The sequence below is a fragment of the Peromyscus leucopus genome, chromosome 5 (assembly GCF_004664715.2).
Source record: "Peromyscus leucopus breed LL Stock chromosome 5, UCI_PerLeu_2.1, whole genome shotgun sequence".
In the NCBI taxonomy this organism is placed as follows: Eukaryota; Metazoa; Chordata; class Mammalia; order Rodentia; family Cricetidae; genus Peromyscus; species Peromyscus leucopus.
In genome coordinates this window covers 130,698,933-130,714,785 of record NC_051067.1, presented here as the reverse complement: position 1 = coordinate 130,714,785, position 15,853 = coordinate 130,698,933, and the positions used below count along the sequence as shown (strand labels likewise).

The 15,853-nt window shown below is 43.6% G+C and overlaps 1 pseudogene; it reads right to left on the bottom strand.

Annotated features, from left to right (window-relative positions):
* Nucleotides 1–11,624: 11,624 nt before the first annotated feature.
* LOC114705777 lies at nt 11,625–12,498 on the bottom strand (annotated as a pseudogene).
* Between the last annotated feature and the right edge of the window lie 3,355 nt (nt 12,499–15,853).

Below are 15,853 nucleotides of genomic sequence, written 5' to 3'. Positions count from 1 at the left end.
AGACTGCAGGTGCACATGGTTGCACAAACAAGCCTCCTTTTGCTCTCTTCTTGGAGGAACCACTCAAGTGCTGGACCACACTGCTTTGATTAGTGGATGTAACATGATGTGTGTGTGGTCTGATTCTCAGAGAGCTTGAGCCCTCCTCCCTGTCCCCAGGAGCAGTATTTGGGAACGACATCTAGGATGAGGGACCAGTTACACTGCCCCCAGATACTTTAGGGACAACCCATGTTGTCTATGTCCCTTCTTCTTATCCTGCCTGCCTGCCTGCCTTCCTGCCTCCCTCCCTCCATATGTTTTCTTTCTGTCTCTCCCTCCCCTTTATATCCCACCTCTTACTCTTTCTTTCCCTGTCAGTTAAGATGTAGGGCCTCATACATGCTAGGGACTTGTTCTACCACTGAGCTTTATCTTCAGCCCTGAAAAATATGTAGGTACACTATGTTTGTGTGCTAGGTGTATGGTTTTGTGTGTGTGTGTGTGTGTGTGTGTGTGTGTGTGTGTGTGAGAGAGAGAGAGAGAGAGAGAGAGAGAGAGAGAGAGAGAGAGAGAGAGAGAGAGAGAGAGAGATGGGGCTCATTAAGCTACATAAGCAGGCAGGCCCACATTGGCAATGCTTCTGTCTCAGACTCTGAATAACAAACAGACTAGTGTCATCAAGTGCTGTGGATTTTTGTCACAGAGCACTGACTGTGTGTCGTGTACTGACAATGCCCAGGATTTGTGCTTTCTGGGGATGCTACTGTGCACCACTCATAGGACAGAGCCTGACTCAGTAGGAAAGAAAGGGGAACAAATTCAGTTCAGTTCGCACAGAGCGCGGGAGAACTGTCCAGTGGGCGCAATGGTGTTCTCATACTGAGAAGGCTACCCCTGGGAAATGGGACTGTGGCTGAGAACAGAGATTTCGGGAACTCGGAGGCATAGGATTCGGAGGCGGTGCTCAAATATTGTGTGTGCATGTTCCAAAGTTGGGGGTGGTGTTGTTTATTTGGTAGAATGCCTGCATGCATGCAGGAAGCCCGAAGTTTGATCCCCGGCATCACGGAAACTGGGCACGGAGATGCACGGTAACCCCACCACTCAGGAAATGAGGGCAGGACAATCAGGAGTTCAAGTTTCCTTGGCAACAGAGTGAGTTTGAGGCCAGAGTAGGCTATGTGAGACTCTGCCTAAAAAAAAAAAAAAAAAAAAAAAAAAAAAAGGAAAGAAGGAAGGGAGAGAGAGAGGGAGGAAGGGAGGGGGAAGAAAAAAAAACATAAACACAAGCTGAGGAAGGAACAGAAGCCACTTTAAAAAACAAAACCCCTCCTTCCCGTGACATCCCTCGACCACAGGCAGTCCAGAGCCGGGTATTGATGGAAATGCCTGTGTGCCCTTCTCAGGGAAGCCCTACAAGGGCCAGCTGTTCAGGATTTGCTCAAGTCTCTCTCGTCAGGTTCTTTGAGAACCCCACCTCAAATTCATTAATGGACAAGTTTGTCGTTCTACACAGAAGAGGAAGAGCAGCTCGGGGCCTTCAGACTTCAGGCTCTGGACCTCTCTCTTCTCTTCACGCTCTTCCTTTATGCTGTGTTCCACTCATTCTTGGGCTGTTGCGTGATGGCTGCAGCAGCTCCAGCCATCACATCAGACAAGGCATTAAGGGCAGAGTTCAGAATACATGGCTGTAGGGCCTGGAGAGATGAAAGTACTCAGGGGTTAAGAACATTTATTGTTCTTCCAGAGGACTTGGGTTCAGATCCTAGCATCCCCATGATGGCTCCCAACTACCCAGAACTCCAAAACTCCAGTTCCAGGTGATCTGACACCCTCTTCTTCAACTCCTCAGGCACCAGATACACACATGGTGTGTGTGTGTGTGTGTGTGTGTGTGTGTGTGTGTGTGTGTGTGTGTGTGTTCAGGCAAAACACTCAAACATATAACATGAAAATTAAGTAGATCTTTTTTAAAATTTAGAAGAATGTGAGTGTATTTAGGATTCACCTTTATTTGCTTGCTTGTTGTTTGTTTTTGAGACAGGGGTCTCACTAGTAGCCCAGACAGGCTTCCAACTCATAAACCTGTCTTGCCTTCCAACGACTGGGATTATAGACATATGCTACCTTGCCTGGAGAGAAGATATCATCTTTAAATCAACATTTAAAGCAAAATGTGGTCATTAGAATTTGTCCTCATCCAGCCAGCCTCCATATTAAAAGAAAGAAACAGGAGGACTCAGACTGTAGACAAAAGGCCACATGAAGACCTGGAAAGAAGGGAGCCCATCCATGCCAAGCCAAGGAGGTCTTAGAACCAGCAACCATGACACCTTCTGTAGCCTCCAGAAGGGAGAAAATTAACTTTGTTCTTTGAGCTCTGGACTGTAGTGGTATGCCAGCAAACTGATGTATTGGCATGATGGGTGGACTTGCCAGCTTGACTGAATTTGGAATCACCCAGGAAACACCTCAGGCAGATCTGGGACATGTCTCCAGAGAGGTTTGACTGAGCCGGGAAGACCCACCCTGAATCTGAGCGGCACGATCCTGTGGGCTGGGTCCTGGACTAAAAGAGAAGGCAGAAGTGAGGTGAGCGCCAACATTCCCCTCGCTCCGCTTCCTGACTGTGCAAGAGGCAGCTGCCTCGTGTTCCCATTGCCATGCTTTCCCACCATGGTGGACTGCACTCTCAAACTGTGAGCCACAGTAACCTTCCCCCCTCAAGTCGCTCTGTCAGGTGTCATGTCTCAGGGTCAAGAGAGCTAACACATGACTCTTTCTGCCTCAGGATTCTGCCATCCACAAACGTTGCCTCGTTTCTTGTTGCCCAGCTCGGGTCTCAGAACCTCCCAGGAACCCTGGTGAGATGTGTGGCATCTTGTTCTGACTGAACTCATCCTCTGAGGTATCATGAATGCGTGATGAGGAGAGAACGACACTACTGTCACTGCACAGCCCCAGAAAGAATCACCACTTCCCAGGCCTTCTGCCCTTCACCATTCACAATGGGATGTCCTGAATGGAGGACCTGAGCACAGTCTTATTCATTAAACATGGAGAGCTATCTGATTGCAGCATCAACCAGTCAGCAGTCATAATCCCAAGCCAAATCTCATTTGTCAACTTCTATAAAAAAGAATCACCCAATATTTTCCTTTGAGGTCACAAGGCCAAACTTTTCTTGTCATATGTGAGGGACTGTCTGCACATGCCCAGTACCATCTGAATAGTCAACACTCAAATTGAATAAAGCTGAGCCATGACTTTCTGGGTCTTTGTTTTATTGAAAAAGAGAGAAATTGTGTGAGAGATACATAATACTTGTGGTTTATTAATAAGGTCCTCCAGAGAAAGTAAAGTAGGAGAGTATGGGTGGATGGATATATAAATAGATACTAGATAGAAGCTATACACACACACACACACACACACACACACACACACCCCAGGCGGGGGGACGGGACAGACAGACAGATAGACAGACAGATAGATAGATAAATAGATAGATGCATAAGAAGGGGTTTATTATCGGTATTGGCTCATGTAAGGCTGAAAAGACCCACGACGGCTGGACACAAGCTTGAGCCTCAGGAAACTGGTGATATGGTTCAGCCTGAGTCAAAACACCTGGAGGCTGGGGATATCACTCAGTTGGTGGAGTACTTGCCTGGCGTGTAGGAGGCCTGGGGTTCCTCTCTATAGCTGCATTAACTGGGTACAGTGGCACATGCCTTTAATCCTGACACTCAGAACATAGAAGCAGGAGATCCCGAAGTCCATGGTCATCAACAGCTACGTATCTAGTTCAAGACTAAACTAGAACACATAAAACTGTCTCGAAACAAAAATCTAAACAAACAAAACACCTGAGAGCTCTAGCAAAGCTAGTGGGCTAACTCATGGTCCCAGGCCGGAGGGACAGCATGGAGAGTGCAGAACCCATATAAGTCCCGGAGAGTGAACATTCTAGAACCGGACACACCAAAGCTCCAAGGCAGACGAATAGGGAGGGACATCCCAACTTGTAAAGAGACAACAAATCCACTCTCCGGTCTTTTATTCTCTCCAAACTCCTGCTGGGCTGCATGATGTACCACCCACACTGATGGGGGTTATTGCTATCCAGTCCACTGGCTACAATGCTAATCTCTTCCAACAACATCCTTACAGACATCCAGAAGAAGCGCTGTCCAAGTCAAAACACGAAGTTTCCCAGCAGACTGGGAATCAACAAACCTGACAGATGGTAATGCTAGACCATGCTCCTCAGTGATGACTATGTCCAGCCTCTGACTGTCCACCCTGCTCAGAGGGGACAACACAGCTCCTTTTCAGACAGGGAAGGCAAAGACAAACAGATCCTTGGGCTGATTGGCTATCTGCCCTAACCTACCTGTGAGTTCTGTGCCAATAAGAGAAACTCAAAAAACAAGAAGTAATGCCCTATGGAGTACATCCAAGATTGACCTCTGTTCTAGCTAGGTTTCTATGGCTGTGACAAAGACCATGACCAAAAGCTGCTTGAGGAAGAAAGGATTTATTTGGCTTACAACTTCCATGTTTCAGTCCATCATTAAGGGAAATCAAAGCTGGAACTCAAGGCAGGAACCTGAAGACAGGAACTGAAGCAGAGGCCATGAAAGAGTGCCGCTACAGTCTTGCTCTGTATGGCTTGCTCAGCTTGCTTTCTTATACAACCCAGGATCATCTGCCCAGGGGCAGCATACCCCACAGTTAGCTGGGCACTCCCACATCAGGATAATTACCTACAGGCCGATCTACTATGGGCATTTTCTCAATTGAGGCGGTCTCTTCCCAAATGACCCTAGCTTGGGTCAAGTTGGCCACAAAAAAAAAAAAAAAACTTTAACCAGCAAGACTTCTGACCTCCATATGCATACACACATGTGTACCCCCACACATGTATATATCCACTTGGAAGATAGATGACTGTAAATTGGTTTATCAGATCACCAAGTTTTCTGGATGGACACACCTTGTGTCTCTGCATAGAGAATTTCACCATTTTGGAAGGCATGTCTAAGTGTTTGCATATATATATATGTATGTGTGTATGTGTGCATGTGTGTGTACAGGTGTCATCCATACATGTGTGCATGTGGAGACCAGAAGTGGACACAAGGCATTGTCTTCCATTACTCCTCACTTTGATTTTTGAAGCAGGGTCTCTCACAGGGATTGAGAACTGCCCAGTTAGGCTTGGCTGGCTGACCAGCAAGTTCAAGTGATCCTTCATCTCAGTCTCCCCAGCACTGAGATTACAGGTCTGCATCACTGTGCCTGGGTCATGGAAATGGAACTTAAGTCCTCATGTTTGCAGGGCAGGCACTTCAGTAGCTGAGCCACCCCCCCAACCCACCACCCCAGCCATACTCCAGCATTCTCTTAATCTTTCATGCTTTCTGCCCCACCATTGAGGGCTAAGTCTGAGGATGGCGAACAGATACAATAAACTCTCCTGTTTTATGACAAGATCCTAGAGTGCTGCCTAGGCTGGCCTCCGACTCATAATTCTTCTGTCTCACTTCCATGAGTGACTGGTGTACCAGGATGCACACCGCGCGGTTTCAGAGATTCTAAAGTAGAGACAGGATGAGGGACAGTCTCAGGTGCACTTTACTGCTCTGTGATCCCAGAGCTCAACCAAGAGAAAAGAAAGCCACTTCCACTTAACGTGAATGTCACAGCAATGGTATTTATAATTCTCAACCTGAAAGCATTCCAGAGGTCACAAAGGGATGAACAAACAAATGGTGGTATGTCCATACCACAGCATCATGGAGTTGGGGTGACAGGTGTTTACATTGCCCTTTCTGCTGATCTCACACCTGTGTACATACATCAGAACCTCTGAATTTACACAGCTATTATATGTCAACTATTATCTTACAGATATTGTTTTAGAATTAATTACCTGTTTATCCCTGGAGACTTCATATCCCCCTTCTCCACAGAAAGGCTTCTCAGCCTCTACTCCTCACCGCCCCCCCCCCCCAGGTACACAGAGCCTCCTTCACATGGCATCCATCCCTCCTGGACAGCAGAGGGTTCTATGAGAACCCAGTGGTCTGTGTAGGATTGAAAGGCAGGTGTTAGCGCAGTGGCAGGCACCAGCCAGGGGCTTCTGACCTTCCTGGAGGCGGAATCAGGCCCAAGTCTGCTCCACATACCATGGGTGCCCTGCACAAGCTCAGGTCATGTTTTCTGTCCTTCTGACTAGCCTGCTGTGATTGGAGCCCTACTTCAGCTTCGGGTTCCATTAACTTAAGTCACACATACAACTCATAGAAACACAGTTAGTCACCATGAGATTTATTACAAAGGACATAAGTCAGAGATGTTTAGGACAAATTATTCAGGGAGGAGCAGGAGTTTCCACACCCTCCTGACTGCTAGCCTCCAAGACCTCCAGGAGTGTGGCTCTCAAAGCCCTCCTAATTCTGCCCCTTTCAGTCTTCTGTTTTGCTTAGTTGAGACAGGATCTTGCTATGTAGCTATCTTAGTTAGGATCCTATTGCTGTGAGGAGACACCACGACCACGGCAACTCTTATACAGAAAACATTTAATTAAAGTGACTCACTTATAGTTTCAGAGGTTCAGTCAATTATCATCATGGAGGGGAGCAGGGCAATGTGTAGACAGATGTGGTGCTAGAGCTGAGAGTCCTCTTATCTTGACTCAAAGGCAACAGGAAGTCAACTGTCACACTGAGTGAAACTTAAGAAAAAGATCTTCAAGCCCACCCCCACAGTGACACACTTCCTCCAACAAGACCATACCTACTCCAACAAGGTCCCAACTCTCAATAGTGCCATTTCCTTTGGGGGCCATTTTCTTTCAAACCACCACAACAGCCCAGCTGGGTTCCAAGATCCTGGCCTCAAGAAATCCTCCTGCCTCATCCTTCTCAGTGGCAGGGACTTCAGGTGAGACCCACCAGGCCCTTTCGAGGTTCATGGAAATGTACATCCAGAGACACAGTCCCTAGCAAACTGCTCTGCCACTCTCCTCAGCTCCCTGCAGTAAGTTCCTCCCTCTAGGTTATGAATGGGAAGGGGAGGGCCCTTTGGAATGAGTAAGGTCTGCAGACCTGACAAGGACAAGACGGCTTTATGGCCAGCTTCAAAAAGGAAAGAGAAGGGAAGTTAGAGGTCCTATGATACCCTTTGAGGAAGAAAGCTCTGCTTTACAGATAGGAGTGTGTGTGTGTGTGTGTGTGTGTGTGTGTGTGTGTGTGTGTGTGTGGTTCATGTATAGGAATATAAATCTATATAGTTTATATATGAATATACAATATGGTTTATATATACACAGAATAAATATGATCTATGTATGGTATATATGTGAATATATGATGCATGTTACTTGTATATGATACAGTTTATGTAAAATCATATTATATATACTTTACATATGAATATATGATATATATAGTTTATATGCATGAATATTATATTAGTTACTTTTTTGTTGCACTCACAAAAATAGCTGAGAAAATTAAGAAAGGGAGGGTTTATTCTGGCTCACAGTCCATCATGATGGAGAAAGCATGGCAGAAGAAGTCTGAGACATCTGGTCACATTGCATCTACAGTCAGGAAGCAGAGAGAGATGAATGCTGGTTCTCAGCTTACTATCTCCTCTCTCTTCAGCTCAGGACCCAGCCCATGTGATGGTGAGGCCCACATTCAGGGTGGGTCTTCCTACCTCGCTAAGTCAGTCTCCATGATCTCTCACAGATATGCTCAGATGTGGTGATATTGTATTCCCCAATATATTGTGCACCCTAATAAACATATCTGGAGTCAGAACAGAACAGCCACTGGATTAGACATAGAGGCCAGAAAATGGTGGCATACATGCCTTTAATCCTAGCATTACGGAGGCAGAGATCCATCTGGATCTCTGTGAGTTCAAAACCACACTGGAAATAGCCAGGCATGGTGACACACACCTGTAATCCCAGGAAGTGATGGCAGAAAGCAGGAAGGTATAAAAGGTGTGAGCACCAGGAACTAGAGCCTGGTTAAGCTTCTAAACTTTTAGCAGCAGTTTGTCTGAGATCCATTAGGATGAGGACTCAGAAGCTTTCAGTCCAAGGATTTCTGGAAACAGGGTCAGCTGAAGAGTTGGTAAGGTGAGGCTATGGCTTGTTCTGTTTCTCTGATCATTCAGTGTTCAAAACCTGGCTCCAGATTTTTTTTAATAAGACCTTTTAAGATTTGTGCTACACTCAGACATTTGTTTTCATGGTGATTCTAAGTCCTGTCAAGATGACAATCAAGTGTAACCACATCTGAATACCTATAACACAACCCTCCATGTGAGACTCAGGGCACATCGGAGAAGCAGGGGCAGAAAGACTGTAAGAGCCAGGGAACCAGGACATATGATGGGGAGGCTGCACACTGGACATCTCCACAATACAGCTGTCTAAGCAGGACAATGACACCAGGTAACATGTCAACATAGACAGAGGAAACCTCACAAAGCCCCACCACTGGATGAAGAGCTACAGGTAGTTAACATCTGCTGGGAGAAGATTAGTCAGTCTTATCCAGGGATGAGCTTACAAATTTGTTATCAACCCCGTGTTCAGCCCTAAAACCACACACATAAAAGCAACACTAAATAGACTCAGCAGATTGTATGTATGTATATTATGTACATATAATGATAATAAAGAAAAAGAGGCCATTAATTAGAGAAGGATGAATAGATACATGAGGATTTGAGGAAAGAAGGGAGAAAATGATATATAGTACTCAAATAGGAAATTCTCAAAAAATAAAATTAAAAGTTAACCATCAAAATTATATATGTAAATATGTAAGACATATGGACCATTTTATGAACATATATGAGGTTCATATTTAGAGAACATATATGATTCATATATGTACTTATATAATATCTGGTTTGTATATTGTTTTATGTGATATGTATAGTTCATATATGAATATATAGGATTTATATATGATTTTATGCTGTATATGGTTTATACTTATCAACTCATATATAACTTACACAAATGAACATATATTCATATAAACAACATGAGTCCATGTTTTATGATTACATAAAAACTTGTGCCCTTGGCACCCACTATCATGGTGCTAAGCCCACAGATGCACAGAGTGTTAGTTGAATGAACACACAGTGACATAATAGATATTTAACAATCAGTTGGGTGGGCGGATGACAGACGGATGGACAGATGGACAGGGGGGTGGATGACAGATGGATAGATGGACAGGTGGGGAAACAGTCAACCAGACGGGGCTGTGTTGGCCTGACCACAGCTGACTCAGCAGCTATCTATCATTCCTCTTGAAAGGAGGAATTAGCTTTTCAAAGTGCACCAAGCCCTTTTAGGTGGATAGCCCTCTGGTGGCCCAGGCTAGCCCCTTAACACTTCCTCCCTCACACCCTGCAAGCCCAGGTCCTAACCCCCCAGAGCTCAGTCTCTGCTGATGTGAGATTTTTTTCCCCTCAAACTGTCCTAGATGAATACTTCAGCTGAAATAGTCTTTGTCACACACAGTGCTGAGTGAAGAATGAATAAACGATTCCAGTCCGGTGCCTCCTTTGCTCTCTAATAAACCCCAATTTCCCAAACTATAGTCAAAATGGGAATATTAGAGCACAAACAATGTACGCCTTTCCCTTGATGGACTTCCCCTCTAAGTCCCCATCAATAGACGTTTGACAATAGCCGAAATCTCAATGGGAGTTCAGCCGATGAACAGCACACAGCCGCAGACTGAGCATTTCCTTGCCTGTGTAATTGCGGCCACCCGTGTGTCAAAGCTCCCATCCGATTACAGGATTTGGTGGATGTAAATTGCAGACTAAATGGTTGGTAGCACCCTTCAGCTCTGCAATGCTGGAAATTAGTTTTTTAATAGGAAATTAGATTAGTAATATTTTAGTCAACAAAAAATGTAGAAAAGTTCTGCGTAAAGATGAGAAAATTATTCATGCAAAAAGACATTTAGAATCAAGGGTGAACAACTGTCAAAATCTGTGAAGGGTTATCCACCAAGGAATTTCTTTATACTTCTCCTGATTGAAGGAGAAATTATTTTCTTCATAGTCTTTTCACAGGATTCCACCCCAGTGAGCCTGCAGCTTACCCACGGGACAATACTGGGACCAAGGAGTGCCTTGTTTTTTTCAGTGGGGTAGGGTGTTGTGGAGAGTGGAGGCAAAACATTGGGGGGGGCTGGTCCCCTCTGTGGACCAGGTACCAGCAGCAGCATCCTATGTCTCTGCCTGTAGCAGAGAACCCTGGGGCTAATGGCGCTAATCAGCTGGGGCTATGGAAAGCTGACCCAGGGCTATAGCTCCGTTGATAGAATGCTCACCTAGCATCCATGAGTTCAATGCTAGCACTGCATAAGAGAGGCTGGCCATGGTGGCACACACCTGTAATTCTAGCATGTGGGATGTGGTGGGGCAGGAGTGTCAGAAGCTTAAGGACATTCTGAACAACATAGGGAGTTGGAGGCCAGCCTGGGCTAGGAAGCCTGCCTAAGCAAACAAAGTTAAGTTGCACATTCTAAACTGCCATCCACAGAGCTGAATTGAGAGGGTGCAGAACGGAGACCTGTGTAGCATCCACAGCCTAAGAAGAAGCTATTTTTCCCTCCTCCTTTACCTACGTGATTTTGGTACCTTATGTCCAATGACAAAAGGCTGAAAGTGAGGGAGAAGGACCTGAGGGACACTCGGGTGGGAGGAAAGTTGGTAGTGTCTTTGATGGGATCAGCCATTGCATGCAGCTAGCTTTAAAGGGGTTCTGCTCTGTGGACTTATTGGTGTCACTGTGAGACTTATTCTTACGTGTGTGTGTGTGTGTGTGTGTGTGTGTGTGTGAATACATGTGTCATGGTTCACACGTGGAAGTCAAAGGACAGCTTTCAGGAGTCAGTTTTCACCTTCCACATTGTCAAGGGTCTCTCTTGTTTCTGAGGCTAGGCTGTGTCCTCCAGGCTGGCTGGCCAAGGAGTTTCAGGGTAAGTCTCTTGCTTCCACGTTCCATCTGGCTATAGCTGGGATTACAGATGAAGGCCAACATAACAGGCTCTTCTATTTTATTTTTTTTTTGTACCAAACACATTCTACTTCTTTTTTTTTTCTTTTCTTTTTAGCAAATGACAAAGACCCAAATTACCAGCTTTTTTTTAAACCTAAGCTTAACATTACATATTTAAACAACTGTCAGAACTGACAAATTTGCCAGTATCCATGCACAACTAGAAAACATCCTTAATTTACATGAAACCAGAAATGTATTACCATTGATGCAGTAACAGCTTTCATTATTAAATACTGAAAATAAAATTGAAATATTTCTGTGGAAGGTTCATCTGGCAATGTTAACTTCACTGCAGGCTGACACTACTCACTCACATGTCAACAGGATGGGAAGGAAGCAGATCCTGTTGGTGTTAAAAACAGTCTTGTCCCAGCACTCAAGAGTCACAGGGCTCACCTTGGATTACATTTTTTGTTTTGTTTTGCTTAAAGTAAAGTGCATACAGAGATTACAACAATTTTTAAATACAAAAAAAGGGTCTTATTTTGTGGTCTATGACAAATAGGGGCTCCGGTGAGCTTTATAAATACTTTAGATTAGGTACAGTTATACAGAAAGTCGAGTTCGTTTGAAATCTTCAAAAAAGTTCCTGTTATTCCTCAAATGGTGCTTGTTATGGTTTAGCATTTCTGTTAAACATGTGTGTGTAATTACTTGTTATCCAAGCGTAGCAGGCGCTCCTTACCATTTATCCACAAGGACTTTAACTGTCCGTCTTTTTTATCATCTACTCTTTCTTGACTATTCTCCACAATTCTCTTTGTAGTGATTTTTTGACATTAACTATCTTAGTAGAAGCTGATATTGATTTGAAGTCACCCATTCCGTTGCAGCCAAGTGAGGAAGAGAATGCAGTGAGCCCCCGTGATCTAGTGACCCGAACAAAGTGAATCCTGTATCAAAAAAGGGGAAATCCATCCCCAAAAGACGGAAATCTACTGAAGGCAGGGAAAAACGAGACAAATGGGTCTTCAAAGAAGTCAAATGAAAATGGGTCCCTTCCACCAAAAAAATCTGACATCCGGACATCCTCTGGATTCCAGAATGTGAAGCCAAACTCAAACCACTGTCAAAATGGCTTCCACCTCCTCCTCCACCACCACTTAATCCTTCTTTGCCATATTTGTCATAGAGATTCGCTTTTTTGCATCTGAGAACACCTCATATGCCTCAGCTACTTTTTTGAATTTCTGCTCTGCTTCTTCTTCATTTTCAGGATTTCTATCCAGATGTCATTTAAGTGCCTGTTTCCAATACGCCTTTTTAATGTCCTCAAGTGAGACACATCTCAGCACCCCCAGAACTTCATAGTAAACCACCATGTTTTAACATACTATCGGAACAAATCCAAGGACTTGTCTAGGCAACTGGTAAGGGGGGAAGTCCACAGCCATCTCCTTGAGGTTCTGGCACAGCTGTGCTGGTGGCAGTGGTGGCATCTCCTCCAGACTTTTTTTTTTTTAGCATGCATTTATTTTTTTAGGATTTCACACGTGAGTACTGTATTTATATAATCCATTCCATTTTCTACCCCCTCCAATTCTTCCCATGCTCTCTACCTCACTCTCTCTCAAATTTATGACCTTGTCTTTAATTATTGTTATATATATACAAATGTTGTTACATATATACATATTAACATATACATCTTCCTTAATCACATATATATACATATAACACACACATTATATGTGTGTGTGTATGTATGTGTATATATATATATATATATATATATATATATATATATATATATATATACTGCTGAGTCTATTTAGTGTTGCCTATATGCATATGTGTTTAGGGCTGACCACTTGGGATTGGATAACCTCTCATGGAACTCATCCCTGGAGAAGACTGATTCACACTCTCTCAGCATCCACGAATTGCCTGTGGCATTTCATCTAAGGATATGGAATTATGGGATTCCCATCATCCACATTGGAACATCAACTGCTGATGTCTTTGTGCTGGTAATTAGGTGACTGCATTGTTAAGACTCAGTGGGCCAATCCGTCATATACAGAAGACACTATGTCATAAAGCAGATGCTGTGGTCCCTGGTCCTTACAGTATCTCCATCCCCTATTATGTCCCCTGAGCCTGTAGAAGTATCACTGAAGATGGGCACACTACAGTCATTTTGATCAGTTGTACATTCCTGTGATGGTTTCTATCTGCTGAAAATGGAGCTCCTTTGAGAACGGGAGTGAGAACTACTTACCCGTGGGTAGAAGGATAGGAATTTAGAATGCAGTTTATGTTTATACTGATTTATGAAACTGGCAATAGTAGTTGCTCCTCTAGGGTTCATGACTTCACCAGTGTAAACTACTAGGGTTACACTACCAGGAATAAATGCTCTCCTATTGGGCTGCCCTTAAGTCCCATTAGATGCCTGTTGGTTATCCCCAAGGTGTAAGTGCCAAAGTTACACCCTTGAGGACTCTCTTGTCCTGGTCATTGTTGCGGTTCATAGGTATTAGAGCTGTGAAGGGCTACTGACAGCTTTTCTCCCTCGATGACTTGTATAGCACCTCCCCTTCCAGCTGGATCTACCCTTTCCATCTCATCAGAAAACAATAAAGGATATTTCTAAAGGATAATAATAAAATATAACAAGGTAAAACAAAAGCTAACACATCCGAATAGGGCAATACAAATACACAGAAGGAAAAGAGCCCAAAAAACAGGAATAGATGCAGAGACCCACTCATTTGCATATTCAGGAATCTTATAAAAACACAAAACTGGAAATCATCATATATATGCAAAGGGCCTGTAGGGCAAAAATGGGAATACACACACACACACACACACACACACACACACACACACACATATATATATAAAATAAAATTGTTTAAAAAGGTGACATTATGAGACAAAGAACTTCTGAGATACCATTGAATTTGTTTTTTTTTTGTTTTTTTTGTTTTTTTGTTTTTTTTTGTTTTTTGTTTTTTTGTTTTGGTGGCTGTTGGGCATCTCCTGCTGGGCATGCAACCTACCCATAGAAGTAGTTTGTTTCCCAAGTGAGACTCCCTTGGAAAAAACTAAATTTTCTTTTGCAAATGCTTATCAATTGGAGATTACTTCTGGGTTGGGGTTGGGGTCATGTGTCTACTTCTTTCAGCTCTAGGACTGCAGCTGATATAGACCTGTGCAGGCCCTGGGCATGCTGCCTAAGTCTCTGTGAGTTCATATGTGCATCAAACCTGTTGATTTAGAGGGCCATGTTTCCTTGGTGTCCTCCATCACCTCTGGCTCTTCCATTCTGTCTACCTCCTCTTCTACATGGTTGCCTGAGCCCAAGGGGAGGGATTTGATGGAGATGTCCAATTTAGGGCTGATTGTTCCAAGGTATCTCACTCTCTATATATTCTGGCTTTGATCTCTGTATTTGTTGCCATATGCTGTATGAGGAAGCTTCTGGTGATGGCTGAACAAAGCAATGATGAATGAGTAGAGCAGAATGTCACCGGGAGTCGTTTATCGCATTTACAATAGTACTTGGTTTTACCCTAGGACCCTGGGCTATCTAGTCTCAGATTCTTGGTCATCTCTTTCCACAAGGTGTGTATGTCTTGCAGGTAGGACACTATTACAGATCAAGGGGTTTGTAGCTGTATTGGTGTTTACAGTTCCCCATTGATAGCATGCAGAGTACCTTCCTATAGCAAAGACACTAGCCTGTAGGTGTGAAGGCTCTATGTAGGCACCAGCTCAACTTCCCCACATCCAGTAAGTTGTGTGGGTGCTGTCTTCAAGGAACAGACCTTGCTGTCAGTTTGTGGAGAGCAGCCACAAACTGTCTTGGCAACAGTCTGGGTTGTTTGGGACCCCTTTGGTCAACAAGTCTGATGCACCCCATTTCTGGTACTGGAAGCTTCATTTGGTAACAAGAGATGGCCAGCTGGGACTCTGTCTTCCCCATTATTTTGCAATTTCATTTAGATCACCTTTTGTGAGTGATTTCTTCTTTTTATTCTAGAGCTTTCAATGTGTTAAGTTACTAGTATGTGATCTCTCTAATTCTATCTATGTAAGCATGTAGTACTACGAGCTTGCCTCTGAGAACTGCCTTCACTATGTCCCATAAGTTTAGGTATGTTGTGTATTCATTATCATTAAATTATAAAAAGTTTTTCATTTCTTTCTTGACCCATTTTTCATTCAGTAGTGAGTTGTTCGGTTTCCATAAGTTTGAGTTTGTAAACTTTCTGTTGTTTCTACCCAGCTTTAATCTGTTGTTGTTATCCCAGTTTCAATCTTTAGTCTGTAGTTAGGTAGGATCAAAAGTTATTTCAGTTTTCTTGTATCTGTTGAGACTTGCTTTGTGTCCCAGTCCTTGGTCAATTTTGGAGAAAGTTCCATGAGCTGCCTATAAGAGGGCATTTTTTTTGGGGGAGGGGACCTTTGAGTGAAGCATTTTGTAAATATCTATTAGATCCATTTGCTTTAGGGTGTCGATTAGCTCCAACATTTCTCTGTTTAGTTTTTGTCTGAATACCTGTCTATTAGCAAGAGTGGGGTATTGAAGTCTCCCATATCCATGTGATTTAAGCTGTAGTAGTATTGCATTCATAAACTTGAGTGTCCTCATGTTTGGTGACTAAATGTTTAGAATTGCATTGTCCTCTCCCTTTATTTCTCTTTTGATGAATATGTAGTAGCTTTCCTTATCTCTTCTGATTAACTTTGGTTTATAGTCTATTTTGTCAGATATTAAAATGGCTACACCAACTG